The sequence below is a fragment of the Hordeum vulgare genome, chromosome 3H (assembly GCF_904849725.1).
Source record: "Hordeum vulgare subsp. vulgare chromosome 3H, MorexV3_pseudomolecules_assembly, whole genome shotgun sequence".
Lineage (NCBI taxonomy): Eukaryota > Viridiplantae > Streptophyta > Magnoliopsida > Poales > Poaceae > Hordeum > Hordeum vulgare.
The window spans coordinates 166,519,491-166,531,579 of record NC_058520.1 but is presented as its reverse complement, the minus strand read 5'-3'; the positions used below and the strand labels follow the sequence as shown (position 1 = coordinate 166,531,579).

The following is a 12,089-nucleotide window of genomic DNA, read 5'->3' as shown; positions in this document are numbered from 1 at the left end:
CATAGGGCCCTTTTAGGCTGTCCCACCAGCCCACTAAGGGCTGGTGCGCCACCCTTATGGCCTATGGGCTTCCCCGGGGTGGGTTGCCCCCCCCCCCCCCCCCCCGGTGAACCCCCGGAACCCATTCGTCATTCCCGGTACATTCCCGGTAACTCCGAAAACTTTCCGGTAATCAAATGAGGTCATCCTATATATCAATCTTCGTTTCCGGACTATTCCGGAAACCCTCGTGACGTCCGTGATCTCATCCGGGACTCCGAACAACATTCGGTAACCAACCATATAACTCAAATACGCATAAAACAACGTCGAACCTTAAGTGTGCAGACCCTGCGGGTTCGAGAACTATGTAGACATGACCCGAGAGACTCCTCGGTCAATATCCAATAGCGGGACCTGGATGCCCATATTGGATCCTACATATTCTACGAAGATCTTATCGTTTGAACCTCAGTGCCAAGGATTCATATAATCCCGTATGTCATTCCCTTTGTCCTTCGGTATGTTACTTGCCCGAGATTCGATCGTCAGTATCCGTATACCTATTTCAATCTCGTTTACCGGCAAGTCTCTTTACTCATTCCGTAATACAAGATCCCGCAACTTACACTAAGTTACATTGCTTGCAAGGCTTGTATGTGATGTTGTATTACCGAGTGGGCCCCGAGATACCTCTCCGTCACACGGAGTGACAAATCCCAGTCTTGATCCATACTAACTCAACTAACACCTTCAGAGATACCTGTAGAGCATCTTTATAGTCACCCAGTTACGTTGCGACGTTTGATACACACAAAGCATTCCTCCGGTGTCAGTGAGTTATATGATCTCATGGTCATAGGAATAAATACTTGGCACGCAGAAAACAGTAGCAACAAAATGACACGATCAACATGCTACGTCTATTAGTTTGGGTCTAGTCCATCACGTGATTCTCCTAATGACGTGATCCAGTTATCAAGCAACAACACCTTGTTCATAATCAGAAGACACTGACTATCTTTGATCAACTGGCTAGCCAACTAGAGGCTTGCTAGGGACGGTGTTTTGTCTATGTATCCACACATGTAAATGAGTCTTCATTCAATACAATTATAGCATGGATAATAAACGATTATCTTGATACAGGAATTATAATAATAACTATATTTATTATTGCCTCTAGGGCATAATTCCAACACTCATACCTCTCGATCCGGGCGTTCTTCTGAAAGATAAACTTCAACTCCTGGAACATCTCAAATGCTCCATGACGCTGAAAGCGACGTTGAAGTCCCGGTTCTAAGCCATACAAGACTGCACATTGAACTACTGAGTAGTCCTCCTTACGTGCTAACCAAGCGATCTTAACATCCTGATCAGCCGTAGCAGGTGGTTCATCTCCTAGCGCAGCATTAAGGACATAATCCTTCTTCCCAGCTTGTAAGATTAGCTTAAGATTACGAGCCCAGTCTACAACGTTGCTTCCATCATCTTTAAACTTAGCCTTCTCTAGGAACGTATTAAAATTCAGGGTGACTGTCGCGTGAGCCATGATCTACAACACAAATATATTCAAAGTGGACTTAGACTATGTTCAAGATAATTAGAGTTTAACTTAATCAAATTACTCGCTAAACTCCCACTCAAAAAGTACATCTCTCTAGTCATTTGAGTGGTTCATGATCCACTTACACTAGCTCAAGTCCGATCATCACGTGAGTTGAGCATAGTTTCAGTGGTAAGCATCCCTATGCTAATCATATCATCTATATGATTCATGATTGACCTTTCGGTCTCATGTGTTCCGAGGCCATGTCTGCACATGCTAGGCTCGTCAAGCTTAACCCGAGTGTTCCGCGTGCGCAACTGTTTTGCACCCGTTGTATGTGAACGTTGAGTCTATCACACCCGATCATCACGTGGTGTCTCGAAACGACGAACTGTAGCAACGGTGCATAGTCGGGGAGAACACAATTTCGTCTTGAAATTTTAGTGAGAGATCACCTCATAATGCTACCGTCGTTCTAAGCAAAATAAGGTGCATAAAAGGATTAACATCACATGCAATTCATAAGTGACATGATATGGCCATCATCACGTGCTCCTTGATCTCCATCACCAAAGCACCGGTACGATCTTCTTGTCACCGGCGCCACACCATGATCTCTATCAACGTGTCGCCATCGGGGTTGTCGTGCTACTCATGCTATTACTACTAAAGCTACATCCTAGCAAAATAGTAAACGCATCTGCAAGCACAAACGTTAGTATAAAGACAACCCTATGGCTCCTGCCGGTTGCCGTACCATCGACGTGCAAGTCGATATTATCTATTACAACATGATCATCTCATACATCCAATATATCACATCACATCGTTGGCCATATCACATCACAAGCATACCCTGCAAAAACAAGTTAGACGTCCTCTAATTTTGTTGTTGCCTGTTTTACGTGGTGACCATGGGTATCTAGTAGGATCGCATCTTACTTACGCAAACACCACAACGGAGATATATGAGTTGCTATTTAACCTCATCCAAGGACCTCCTCGGTCAAATACGATTCAACTAAAGTTGGAGAAACTGACACTTGCCAGTCATCTTTGAGCAACAGGGTTACTCGTAGCGATGAAACCAGTCTCTCGTAAGCGTACGAGTAATGTCGGTCCAAGCCGCTTCAATCCAACAATACCGCGGAATCAAGAAAAGACTAAGGAGGGCAGCAAAACGCACATCACCGCCCACAAAAACTTTTGTGTTCTACTCGAGAAGACATCTACGCATGAACCTAGCTCATGATGCCACTGTTGGGGAACGTCGCATGGGAAACAAAAAATTTCCTACGCGCACGAAGACCTATCATGGTGATGTCCATCTACGAGAGGGGATGTGTGATCTACGTACCCTTGTAGACCGTACAGCAGAAGCGTTAGTGAACGCGGTTGATGTAGTGGAACGTCCTCACGTCCCTCGATCTGCCCCGCGAACCGTCCCGCGAACAGTCCCACGATCTAGTGCCGAACGGACGACACCTCCGCGTTCAGCACACGTACAGCTCGACGATGATCTCGGCCTTCTTCATCCAGCAAAAGAGACGGAGAGGTAGAAGAGTTCTCCGGCAGAGTGACGGTGCTCCGGAGGTTGGTGATGATCTCGTCTCAGCAGGGCTCCGCCCGAGCTCCGCAGAAACGCGATCTAGAGGTAAAACCGTGGAGGTATGTGGTCGGGCTGCCGTAGAAAAGTCGTCTCAAATCAGCCCTAAAACCTCCGTATATATAGGTGGGAGAGGGGGAGCCTTGCCTTGGGGCTCAAGGAGCCCCAAGGGGGTCGGCCGAGCCAAGGGGGGAAGGTCTCCCCCCCAAACCGAGTCCTACTTGGTTTGGTGGGTGGAGTCATTCTTTCCTTTCCCACCTCCTCCTTTTTTTTCTTTTCTCTTTGATTTTTCTTCCAATGCGCATAGGGGTCTTTTGGGCTGTCCCACCAGCCCACTAAGGGCTGGTGCTCCACCCTCAATGCCTATGGGCTTCCCCGGGGTGGGTTGCCCCCCCCCCCGGTGAACTCCCGGAACCCATTCGTCATTCCCGGTACATTCCCGGTAACTCCGAAAACCTTCCGGTAATCAAATGAGGTCATCCTATATATCAATCTTCGTTTCCGGACCATTCCGGAAACCCTCGTGACGTCCGTGATCTCATCCGGGACTCCAAACAACATTCGGTAACCAACCATATAACTCAAATACGCATAAAACAACGTCGAACCTTAAGTGTGCAGACCCTGCGGGTTCGAGAACTATGTAGACATGACCCGAGAGACTCCTCGGTCAATATCCAATAGCGGGACGTGGATGCCCATATTGGATCCTACATATTCTACGAAGATCTTATCGTTTGAACCTCAGTGTCAAGGATTCATATAATCCCGTATGTCATTCCCTTTGTCCTTGGTATGTTACTTGCCCGAGATTCGATCGTCAGTATCCGTATACCTATTTCAATCTCGTTTACCGGCAAGTCTCTTTACTCATTCCGTAATACAAGATCCCGCAACTTACACTAAGTCACATTGCTTGCAAGGCTTGTGTGTGATGTTGTATTACCGAGTGGGCCCTGAGATACCTCTCCATCACACGGAGTGACAAATCCCAGTCTCGATCCATACTAACTCAACGAACACCTTCAGAGATACCTGTAGAGCATCTTTATAGTCACCCAGTTATGTTGCGACGTTTGATACACACAAAGTATTCCTCCGGTGTTAGTGAGTTATATGATCTCATGGTCATAGGAACAAATACTTGACACGCAGAAAACAGTAGCAACAAAATGACATGATCAGCATGCTACGTCTATTAGTTTGGGTCTAGTCCATCACGTGATTCTCCTAATGACGTGATCCAGTTATCAAGCAACAACACCTTGTTCATAATCAGAAGACACTGACTATCTTTGATCAACTGGCTAGCCAACTAGAGGCTTGCTAGGGACAGTGTTTTGTCTATGTATCCACACATGTAAATGAGTCTTCATTCAATACAATTATAGCATGGATAATAAACGATTATCTTGATACAGGAATTGTAATAATAACTATATTTATTATTGCCTCTAGGGCATTATTCCAACAGGTGTAAATGACGAGACTACTTTATGTGTATGATATGATGAGAATAATGCATGTTTATTATGATACAATGAAACTACTATTTAGAGCATGCACAAATATGTAGAGGGGCAATAAATATGATGGGAATTAATTATTGAAACTAGGAATATTAGCAGTAGCGCCGGAATATTAGCAGTAGCGCTGGCTTAGTAGTAGAGCTCTATTTATTCCAGCGCTACTGCTAATGTAGATACCAATAGCGCTTTCAATCCAACGATGCTGCTAACAGGTTAGCTATAGCGCGTTAGTAGTAGCGGTGTCCTCAGCGCTACTGGTAAGTGAAAAACCAGCGCTACTCGTAGGCTTTCTCCTAGTAGTGTACCTAGGTTCAAGGTCTAGACTTCTCATGGGTGCTCGTATATTTGTTATATTTACTTGAGTCTTAAAGATGCTACTCTATCAGTGCTACAATGTTGCCTTTTAGAATGAAGTGCCTGTGGTGATAGTCTCAATCACAAGATCTATTGACTCAATATTACGTAGGTGCTTCTAGTGGTATGTATATATGTGAATTCCTTCATAGGTGTGAGTGTGTGTGTTGTGAATTTATGGGTTGTAATGTCTTTCTCAAATTAAAATATAAACTGTAGAAAACCTTTGATCTAGAACTCACACAACTTCTAATACTTTGAGCATATATAATTTAATACAAAACATTAGACATGAAGCATTATGTTGCGTATCAACATCACACAAGAATATTTATGTGGGGATATGACTCATTAATAACAAAATATTGGCGACCAATACTGATTTCCCCGTTTATACTAACGGAGCGGCGTAGATTTTCTTTGTGTGTGGAGGTGGTAGAGATAGATTGTCCATTTGATGCGCATATCTTTTTCCATATATAAATACATGATCATACAAGGGGTACCAGCACTCAACCTGCAAACTTTCAAGTAGGAAGAGTAGGAAGATCCCCAATCTCCTCCAGCTCCATCTCGCTCTCACCTTGAGGTACATGTTCCACTATTTGTATTGCTACCTTATTTTATTATCAGTATTCTGGTGGGTTTTTTATGTCCACACTTTACATACATGAGATTGTTAGAGATGGATTTATACTACTCTAGGGTGCAAGTATCCATTTTAATTTGATCCGTGTATCAAAATTTCAGTTGTTGTTGTTGTTGACATGTACATTGTTTTTATTGGTTCATCATGTTTGATGATGTCCTAAATTAGTCAAACTATGATTTTGGTAATATATTAAGATTTTTTAGTGTATTCTTTTTTAGAATAAGAATGTTCTTGCAAGTACAAATTTGGCATGCGTGGATGAATAATAAAATCTATTCATTCGTGTTTGTAATTTGTTTAGGTGAGCATGGAGCTCAAGGCCAAAAGATCCACCTCTATCAAGGCACTACTTGTTGAGGACATTGAAGTTTGTAGGCTGGTCCTCTCAACTATATTGCTCGCACTGAACTGTGAGGTTACTCTAGCCGTGAATGGGAAGGAAGCTGTTGAATTGTTCCTTGAGGGGAAGAAGTTTGACATTGTTTAGTTAGATAAGGACATGCCCATCATGACTGGTCCCGAGGTACTTAGTTCTATATCATTATATATGCAAACTCTTCGGCATGTATTAAGCCCTTTATGTATGAAAAATACAATATAATTTATGTATTGCACGACAGGCAGTTGTTAAGATCCATGCTATGGGGGAAGGTGATGTGAAGATTGTTGGGGTTTCTGCCGATGATCATGCAATGGAGGCATTCATGAATGTTGGTGCTGATGCTTTCGTGCCCAAACCAATGAGGAGGGAGGTTCTCATTCCTATCATTCAGGACATCATCAACAAGAACAATAATGCCATGGTCTAGGAAAAGTTAGCTTGCTCAAGTGATGGAGGACATAATATTGTATAACTTTTTGATCTATGTTTGCTTTACTGCATTGTTGTGTTGCTTGTTCAATTGTGTCATTTGATTGTGAGAACTTCATGTTAATGTCCAAACATAATTATCCATAATAATAAAGTACTTCTGATTATATTTGATCGATATAATCTATAGGTCTTTTCTGTTTTTCTCCAACGCTTTTTACTAACTCATTTTTCATGTTGTGAGTCATGTACCATTTCGAGAGAGAGAAATACTAGACTATGAATATTTTGTAATTGGTATATAGTTTGTATTACTACTTAATTTTGAGTGTGGTGTAGCCCATTACTGACACCTATTGTGAATCTGTCACTAATACTTTATATATAACTATTGACATCCACCCCAATATCTCTGACATGTCCATGCACGTTAAATTAACTTGACATGAACTCATCCATCCGTTTGACAGGGTCGCACTATTAGTGCATCTACGAATTGCATCAAGGATCAAAGACCCATTAGGATACAATCCTAGCATTTATGGCATTACCACATTTATTTCCCAACCTTTCTCCTCTTGACACATTACATTGTACAAACATTGCAATTGTGCTCTAGCCTCGCAATTCGTCCTCCCTGGGGTCGATGATTTATAGAATTCATATCTTACAATCTACTATGAGGTTGTTGAAATAAGTACAAAGGAGCATTGTTTCATCTCCTACTTCCAATGATTGGGAGCCACATTCCATGCATTTAATCAGGTCCAAGAAGAAGAAAGAAGGCTTCGGGAGCCGCATGGAACGTAATGATCAAAAAAAGGATCGAACCTTGCTTCAAAAATGGAGAAATAAAGTGAGGTTAGGGATATATTATCTCATTGAGTAGCTTCCTCCTAAATAGAGGAGGAGTTCCACGAGTGCTATAAGGCTTGGGGTTGTGTCAAATAGCTGAATCGATATGGAGTATTTATTATTTCCATTAGACGTTTGTAGGTAACGCTAGAGGAGGAAGTAAGCAAAACTGGAGGTGAGGGAGAGCTCACATATGCCGTAATAGTGATGCACCGATGGGAATATGCGTAAGCTCTTACACATGGAGGTGAATAGACATAGGGAGGACATTGTGCTCTATGAAAGAGTAGGATAGCGCATCTAACGATGTATGGAGGTACGGAGGGAAGGGGAAACGTCCATGAGGTCTTGGCAGCATCATGGAGAAATGCTGGTAAGGAGGCCATGACTAGGGAGAATGGGATGTGACCACAACATAAAACAGGCTCGGTTACACTTTGGCAACCATGCCACTTGCATGGTCACTGTCGGGGATATACCCCGCGGTGTACCCCGGCTTAAAGTATGACCCGGCTAGGACTTCAAGGCTCACTGGCGACTCATCAGTGATCTGGTGGGCGGCTCATACATGACCCCGCAGGAAATAGAGACAAACGACAAAGGCCCTACGACCCAGAAGGCACTCATGTGAGGGCCGGCTCACAGAGAAGGCGCAAGGAAAGGAAGGACTCCCTTACAAAGGAAACAAGACCCAGATTAGGATTTAAGAGAGACTAGTCCTAATCCTACTCCTAGTAGGACTCTACATGTAAACCTACCCTTACACCCTATAAAGAGTTGTAAGGTGCCCCAAGAGGGACAGGTTCAAGCAATTAGAGATAGACATATTAGACACCCTCAAGATTAGAGGTAGCGATTCCTCACCCTTGTAATTGAGATCATGATCTTCATCAATGAGACACAAGCATGACGTAGGCCTTCACCTCCATCGGAGGGGCTGACAACCATGAGCACAGTTGGTGAATATACCAATGGTGATCAAAGATCATGGTTAACTTAGAAGCTGGTATATACAAGATTAAAAGCGAGAGAAAAACTAGGGTTACGTTTGTATGACGCGCCATCACACGCGATTAATCCGGTCGTTTCTATCGTGGAGTCGATAGGAGTTTTGCATCACAGATTCAAATCGTACTCTACATCTTTCAATCAAAACACGCGAGACTATATGTCAAGATATACAAGAACAAGGCGCAAGACCAAAAAAAATCGAAGCAGCAATCAAGGATACTACTAGTACTTCAGTGGATGTAGCCGTCGTGCTCCAGTGCGTGCAGGCAAGGATCCCCGTGGTCGCGTATGCATGGGGAATTTTGCGCTGACCGCGTCCATGTCCAGAACACAAAGAATAAGGGAAGCCAAGTGCACGTGTGCATGGATGTCGTCGTCGCTGCGGATGTCCTCTCCGAAGGCAAGACCGTCTTATATAAGCACCGGCGAGGCGTCGTCACCCTTCTTCACGACTGCGTCAAGGGCGAGCAGTGGATGACGTCGTATTTGACAGCTTCGTTTCCATGCTTGATGGTAAACCCTGCGGGAATTATGTAGAGCGGGTGGACGTCGTCATCCAAAAGCACGTCGTCATCTTGGATGCAAAATCATATGGCCCACTCCAAACAGGCCATTCGAGACGGTCCACCCTGCCACACGTGCTTCCGCCGCCTCGCATCGGAACTGGATTCATCTCGCCTCGCGTTCGAGTCGAGCCACTGTTATGGCCTTGCTTCGCTTATTTTCTATCCTGGCCGACAGGCTTGGCCTCGAGCCATCATGGCCGCCCTCACCTTGTTGTGCTGCCTCGACTCGCGGCACCTACCATAGCCTACATCGCTCAGCTCCATCACACCTCGTCCGCACACTCCAACGACCACTCACCGCGCCGTACCGGCCACCGGCTACGCTCGCTTCGCCATGACAGCCGCCATTGCCACGTCTGCATCCGCCTCACCCCGAACTGGCCTTGCCAGGGCCGCGGGCAGCTCCGCTCCTTTGCCACCACCGTAGTCTGCCTGCCTCTGTCGCCATCTTCTCCAACTGGCCACCGTGCATCGGCCAGCTGCCGCGTGCCGTGCCCAAACCACACGCTACTTCGCATCGCTCACCAGCGCGTTGCGCCTCAAGCCGGCCATAGCCGCGCCTCGCCTCCATGCGCCCGCTCCGCTGCACACCTCGCCATGCGTTGAGATACCATCGCGTCCGAGCCATGCACGTCGGCTCGCACCACACGAGGGTCCCGGGCCAGCGTCAGCTCCAACTCGCCCCGCACGGTGCCCAGCCGCAGCTTCCCTCACATGCGCCTACTCCCACACGAGGGTGGTTTTGTCATGCAAAGAAGAAGGCAAAAATACTCACTTTATTTGCTACTATTACACGTGTACATGGATGGCCACCTGGATACTGAAGCTACATCAGCGACCGCATCTTCCGCAAAAAAATAGCAGTTGGTATCACCCTGTTTATTTATCAGTACGTTTTAAAATTATTTCGAGGATAACTACTTTGTCCTATGGTATTAACTATACACGGGTCTATCATTTATTATGAAAACGACGTCATATTGTGCGATTACGTACGATTATCTGTCTGTGCCACACTGCGTGACGGACACGTACGCAAACCGCCTAGTTGGTCCGGCCTACACCAACTCACTCTCCGCGCTGGCTTACAACTTCACAGCTGGCTCACCATATGTGCAAGTTTCAAATGACGCGGCCAACTCGCCGTCCATGCCGGATTACAAATGGCGCGACTGACTCGACGTCCACGCCGGCTAACAACGTCGTCATCAACTCGACGTCCGCACAAGTTATCAATGACACGGCCGATTCGCCATCCGTGCCGGATTACAACGTCGTGATGAACTCCCCATCCACGCTGGTTTACAACGCCATGGCCGGTTTGCTGTCGTCATAATTTTCAAATGCCATGGTTGACTCCCACATCTACATCAACATACTCATGCAGTGCTCGCCTATACTAGCCGCCCAACAGACGTGTGCAAGACGCAGTACCCGCGGTCCAATCTACATCAACCTGCCGATGCAGTGCTCGCCTATAAGAACCACCCAACAGACGCGCGCAAGACGATGCTACCGCTGTACAATCTACATCAAACCGTCGGTGCAGTGCTCGTCTATAGGAGCCACCCAACGAAGGTGTGTAAGATGCCGCACCCGCGGTCCGGTCTACATTCAACATGTCGGTGCAGTGCTCGCCTATACGAGCCGCCCAACGGCGCATGCAAGAAGCCTCTATGGCCCGTCTTCCCCAACAACATTGGAGCAAAGGAAAAGTGCAATTCATGTCCTACACAACATCATCAATACACGCACCAACTCTAACTCGCGTCGGGTTGCTCAAAGGATGGATGCATTGGCCTGTTATCCTGGCAATACTATCTTCTTCAACATATCAAGAGAAACGGGGGGGCTTGTCATGAAGGAAACATCCCTGGTGAAGCTACAAATTGAGCCGGCCATCATTGAGTGTGCAATTCAAAGCAAGCGACAAGAAGAAAGAAAAATGGCCTAGACGGGCCAGAAGAGCTCGACTACGTGAGAATAAAGCATGGGCCAAGAAGCATATACACTCAATTTGGCCATGATATTTATCAAAGAAATATGATGAGCATCACCAAGATCATCACCTCACTTGGTCGTCTCTAGTTTGGATAAATCCATCGTTCAACCATCAACCTTATGTCGGCTTATGTCACAATCAAGTATGGAGACCCTCAAGCCGCCTCCTTGAGTCGACTTAAGACTCGGGAGCTACACAGACATGGCTCGGTAACTTCAACTAGGCTGAATAATTCAATAACCCAGGGTAATTCCAAGAAAGTTAAGCCGGTCCCAGGGGCAGCTGCCTCATTGGCGAAAAGATTTAAAGTCACCCAGGAGGACGAGCCGCCATGATGCGACCGTTCAAACATGGGTGCCCTGCCTCATTGGCGGGTGATTTAAGAGCCACCCAAAAGGATGAACCGTCGCCAAGGAGGTCATTCAAACATGGACGCTATTAGTATCAAAGAGGACAAACCACCATGTTGCGAACGTCCAAACATGGATGCTGATAAGCCAAAGAGGACCAGTTGCCATGATGCATGGTTCAAACATAGGCGCCCATTTACGGTACGGAGAATCAAGCTGGCTTACCTGGGGGCTATTAGTCCCGAGGTTGTTTAGTGGTAATAGCATTGTCTTCTGCAATCCTATGCTTGGGTTTTCCCTAATCATAGGTCACTTGGGGCTTCCAATTCATTTAATACAACTTTCTTACCCTCTTGGCTTGCGAAAAATTACCGCTTTATAATGGTTCTACTGAACTATATGCCTTTGCGACTCCCCCTATTGGCCCCGTGTACTCTTGGCGAGTCAAACCATTGTGGACCCTGACTTGTCAATGTTAAAACGTTGAGGTGTCGTGTGAGATCCAGCATATGGAAAATAGACAAACCATGGGTTCATGAAACCTTCTTCATTGAAGACTGACTTGAACCTGATCCGCGAGTCTAAATTATAAAGGTTATTGCACAAACCTATCTCCGGGTATGACTAGAGCCTTGCAAGCCCGTCTACCTGTCGTGGCTCACTCAGCCGGCCTACTAAAAATAATTTGATGCCTTATATGGTGTTATCTTTTGTTAGAAAACGGACACAATTTTATCATATACATTCATCATCTTGCATTGCATCATGCATCATACATACATATCATGCCGACCTTCAAACCGTGTGAAAGCATAAACTTCT

The 12,089-nt window shown here is 45.6% G+C and overlaps 1 pseudogene; it reads left to right on the top strand.

The window, feature by feature from the left end:
* The first annotated feature begins 5,516 nt into the window (after window positions 1-5,516).
* LOC123439745 lies at window positions 5,517-6,650 on the top strand (annotated as a pseudogene).
* Window positions 6,651-12,089: the final 5,439 nt, after the last annotated feature.